Here is a 5616-nt window from a genome sequence, read left to right as displayed (position 1 = left end):
GAACACACACACACACACACACACACACACACACACACACAAACGCACCTACGGACGCACGCACGTGCGCACGTATTATCATGATAATCAATTTGATGATAAAACACGTGATCTCCTTACACTACGAACTGTGCATATTACTATGCTATGCTACAAATCAAATTGTATCAAAGCAAACAAGAAAAGAAACGAACAGCAAACGTGTGATCACGAGGACAAGAACTCAGTGTTTACAAGCAAATTGTGTTTGCAGTGCAAACCGCAGTTTGAATGAAACTTTGGCAAACTGAAAGTCTTCTCTATACTTTCATGTCCTATGACTTCATGGAGCTCCTTGGTAGGTCATTGACTGACCACGCTGAGGAGTACATTGCAGTGAAATAACGTCACCTTTTTACGCCTACCATTCATAAAGCTTTCTTCGTAATTCAATTAATATCTTTATTGAATTTTTATGTCGGTCGTTACACTCTCAGTAACAGTTAATATAATCTATTCCTAACTTACCAGCATGCCATGATGCAACAACCAACAGAGATGTGTGTTTTATAACCTGAATGAGCAATTTTACTAGGAATTTGTATTGACGAAACTCTGTACCTGTACAAGCTCAGTTGTTATTTGAAAGCTGGAAACAGTCTTATTTCCTAGTAAGTCGTATCTTTTCATTAACTGGATATGTCAATCGTTACAGTCAATTTTGAGTACAATCTGCTCATTTTGTTTATATATACCTTGTTTTAATAACCAATTATATAGATGGGTGTTTTATAACCTGCATGTGCAAATTTATTAGGATTTTGTATTGACGAAACTCTGTACCTGTACAAGCTCAGTTGTTATTTGAAAGCTGGAAACAGTCTTATTTCCTAGTAAGTCGTATCTTTTCATTAACTGGATATGTCAATCGTTACAGTCAATTTTGAGTACAATCTGCTCATTTTAAAAAATATATACCTTGTTTTAATAACCAATAATATAGATGAGTGTTTTATAACCTGGAAGTGTAACTTTACAAAGACCTTTATACTGACTAAAACTTTGTACAGGCTTAGTTATTATTTGACAAGCTGGAAACAGTCTTACTTCTTAGTAATTCAAAACAATTTATTCGCTTGTTGTGTTGGTCGTTACATTCTCAATTTCAATTATAATCTATTCATTTTTATGTATGCCTATTTGTAATAACCAACACAAACATGTGTTTTATAACCTGCATGTGCAATTATACAAGCACTTTTGTACTGACTTAACTCTGTACATGGCTAATTGTGATTTGAAAAGCTGGAAACAGTCATTTATTTCTTAGTAAATTAAATCTCTTCATTGACTTGTTATGGCGAACGTTAGACTCTAGGTTTTGATTATTCACTTTTAGTATGCCTAGCTGTAACAACAACACAGACTTGAGTTTTATAACCTGGATGTACAATTTCATAAGCACCTTTGTATTGACTAAACTCTGCACGACACTTGTTGTTATTTGATATACGATGGGTGGTATTCTTTCTTTAATTCTCTCTTTCTGTATGTGTTAGTGTGTGTGTGCGTGCGTGCGTGCTTGTTTTTGTATTGACGTTTTATGGCGTGCATGTGGGGGGAAAAGGGGGGGGGGGGCATCCAGAAGCGGCAAGAGACAGTGTGTGTGTATGTGCACCTTTTTGGGGCTTTTACTGTTAACATTAATTGAGTGCGTGCGAAGGAAGGAGGATCCTGAAAGACCTGTTGCATGCCAGATTTGTCTATTCTTTTAGAGTGTCAGAGTGTCAGAGCTCAAACACACAGGCTCCATAGAGACCCTACCTTTTCCGGACCAGAAAAATTCTGAACAGAAAAGTGCGATTATACCGTTCACACAGGGTCCATACAGACCATACAAATTTTTCTGGTTTCAAGATAGCGCTCACGAGGAAGCGCAAGATATTTCTGCTTTGGTGGTACAAAAGAAAAGCCCTAGTATCCAAACGGCGTCTATGGATTCACCCAATTTGTAAAGACCGGGGAGCTTTGGGAGAATTCAAATTGTTGGCCCAAATATTTGCTGATGTTGAGAAATGTTTGGAACATTTTCAAATGACGCCAACAGAATTTTATGGACGAAATCTCTGTTGGTGTAACGTCTTTGTCTTTTTTTAAAAATCATTAAGCGCTGTTCTTGCCCGCACAAGTTCGATAAGCTGACATAAGCTTTGCATCGTCCATTTTGCACCACGTGCGAAGTGTGTAGCGGAGTGTGTCGTGTGTATGCCGGCGTGTTTAGGCCTAGTGACGCCAACTACCCTTTTCTGTCCGCACAGACCAGAAAGTGTATGGCATGCTTGACGCAATCCAGATTGAGCGGTGGACGGAAAAAATCTGGACGCAGCGGTCTGGCTGCTGTGTGCATGTCAAATTGTAAAATATAATGCTGAACGCAAACGCACTTTTTATGTATGGTCTGTATGGAGCCTGTGTGTTTGAGCTCTAAGTGTATGCGAGTACAAGGCGTTTGCGTATGATTATATGTTATTATATTTTTATCGCGACATCTTCTTTATAACAAAAGTTGATATTATGCAGGCAGCTCACAGCTGTGACGTTTGCCAAATAAGCGTGAACTTATACTGCGTTTATCTTTTTTCTTTTTTAAAAAATGGAATAGGAAAGCAATGGATCAGTTCTGAAGTATCTCATAACACTCCACAGCAATTTAAACCTACAGTTTTATACATTCTTAAGTTCAAAATCATAGAAATACGTCTCTGTCATGTTCTTGGGAATACGTGTACTGTATGCCACCTTCATTTCAATTTCGAGGTCTGAAGAGTGTGGTGTCTTCTAAAAGTTGACACAATATCTCGGTGTCACCAGAGCTATACATGTGCATCGTAAGCCCCCCCCCCCCTCTCTCTCTCTCTCTCTCTCTCTCTCTCTCTCTCTCTCTCTCTCTCTCTCTCTCTCTCTCTCTCTCTCTCTCTCTATCTCTCTCTCTCTCTCTCTCTCTCTCTCTCTCTCTCTCTCCCTCTGTCGACCTCGCTTTCTTTTCTCTCTATACCCCAATGATATCACAATATATGGTAAAAACAGTCTATGTTGTTGCCCAATACCACTATTTTTATCACTTTCACAAGAATTCAGACGTAGACTGTTACGTACGTCACATTAAGATTGGTGTGAAGGTTAAACGTACTCAGCGTAATCCACGAGTATGGTGTACGCAGGTAATTTTTTCTTTGAAGTTCAGCTGCAATTAAAAATGAACTGGCTGTATTATTGTATACACCTTGGAGTACGTCAGACAGCATATAATAAAGCTGACATTCCATATGCCCGAAAAACCGATGCGAACTTCGGGTGCGAATTTCGCTTGCGAATAATTTTTTTCGCACCAACGTTTTTGTCATTGGGTGAATCCATATACCGGAATTTCGCATGGCCGAGTCCGAAATTCGCATGCGAAGATTTTGTTTCGCACGAGGGAGCGAAACTTTTTTCTTCGCATGCGAATTCTTCGTGAAGTGGGCGGGGCTTATTTCCCGCCAAATCTACTTCAAAGGAACGAAGCAGCATAGAACATGATAGAAGCACTAGATAAGTGGGGAAAACGTCGAAATGTTGATTTCCTTGGTTCGAAAGAGAAGTGTTAAAACCAAGATTGAAAAGGAGTGTTTATTTTCAAGGTGGCTGTCATTTGCATGGCAACCACTTTTTTTTTAGTTTGTGGGAAACTTTCGGGAGTCTATGTAATCTATCTATGCTATCATTTATCGTTTAAATCATGTAATAACTAAAAATAGCATTTCACTTACACCCCCCCCCCTCCTTAATTAAATGCACTTGAATATAACTTCTAACATACATTAATTATAACTTAAGATTGCCGTCTGTGCCGCAGCCACATCAGCCAGCGCTGTCGGTGATAGGACCGAAGCTTTGAAAAGAAAACGACCCAAGAAAGCAAAGCTTATGAAGGAAGGACCATCATCAAGTCTGGACAAAGCAATTTAAAGCTGCTTTCGTAGGAACAGGAGTTCTAACAGCAAAATTCTCTTGTTTTCAACGTAGAGTGCTTGCTCTGACTGAACTGGTGCCGTGGTTTCAGTCAGATGACGGATACAAATTTCGCGTATATGGAAGGAGGGCTCTTTTTTCATCGCACGCGAATTTCGTACACGAAATTCGCACCCGAAGTTCGCATCGGTTTTTCGGGCATATGGAATGTCAGCTTAAAAGGGGGCTCTCGTGGCCTAGAGGTTAAGGTGTTGGCCTCTCATTCAAAGGTCCCGGGTTCGAATCCGGGTAGCGACCGAAAAATGTTCTTGTCTAAAATTGTCTCTTTTCACCTCCTTTCCTGCTCTCTAGCAATGTTCTGTTGTCTGCTTTCATTTCCACTTTCTGCCCCCACCCCCTCACCTTTCTACTGCTACTCCTTGGCTCCTCCTTACTGCTGTCTTTCTGCCACACCCCTGATCTTCTGGTAGGAAAGATCTACACCTAGCCTTCTCGGACAAGGGTGAGAAAAATCTCGGAGGGCCCGTGTGCAAGTTGCGCACGTTAAAGATCCCTTGGTGGTCTAAAATCGATAAGAGTAGGCTTCGGCCGCCACCCGGGCAAAATTCAAAATTTCCTACCAACTGAAAATATTAGGAGTGTCCCGCGCGCTCATATGACCTTATGCAGTTGCGAGCGCCGTAAAACACTTTACAAAAACAAACAAACAAACAAACAAAAAAGCATATAATAATATGAGATTGGGCGACTCAAATAAATCGCACATTCAAAACGTTCGCGAAAAACGAAATTAGCTAAACGCGGGGAAAACAACGCGCGAAAAAATCTCGATAATGTACAACATTACAAAATAACTAAGGTTTCCGAGTAGACCGAGGACCTTAAAGAACTAACACTCCTTGGAGTAGACTAAAAGACTGGTGCCACAATACCTATGAACAAAATAAACCACAGATTTGTGTTGTGGTCTTTGTCCTAAGATCCTTAATTTTGGTTGTGGTAAACATGAAAATCCATGAAACGTTGGAATGCGCTCCTACTCCCATGCCAACTTAATGGTCCAACCAAAGAGACTGAGGCACGCATATGGATTAACACTTTCATAATTATAATAGGCCTGTGACTTAAAATATGTAATACCTTTGGTATGGGAGTAAAATTGCACTGTTGTGGATGAGGGGGTTGCGAATGGGGAATGGGCAATGCAGAGGGCAAGTATTAGGAATTAGGGATCGAGTTGGTGGGGCTGGGGTATCAACAATGAGACAGGAGGAGGAGGAGGAGGAGGAGGAGGAGGAGGATGGGGTGTCTTGGACCAAACAGTGAAGGGGTTAATAAAGGGTCGTCTGGAAACAGGATAGGAACATCAGTCGACGACCCGTTGGAGTGCACCACAACGGGGTGAGGTGTTGACATGCTCGGAATTTTGGATTGACCTATGGTGACCTATCTAATGAAACACAAAACTTTTGGGAAGTGTCAGCGAGACACTGTTTAGCAGTGAGAACAACCTCGAAATTGCCACCATGTGGAGATAATGTTTGTGACCAGAGCAGCTCACACAACTAAGTTTATAGTTCGTGTCGTGCAGTATGTGCATAGAAAGTGTCGAGGCGTGAACTTGTG

Source organism: Aplysia californica, unplaced genomic scaffold, assembly GCF_000002075.1.
Source record: "Aplysia californica isolate F4 #8 unplaced genomic scaffold, AplCal3.0 scaffold01759, whole genome shotgun sequence".
Classification (NCBI taxonomy): Eukaryota; Metazoa; Mollusca; class Gastropoda; order Aplysiida; family Aplysiidae; genus Aplysia; species Aplysia californica.
The sequence above is the reverse complement of the archived record's forward strand: the minus strand, read 5'-3'. Positions refer to the sequence as shown.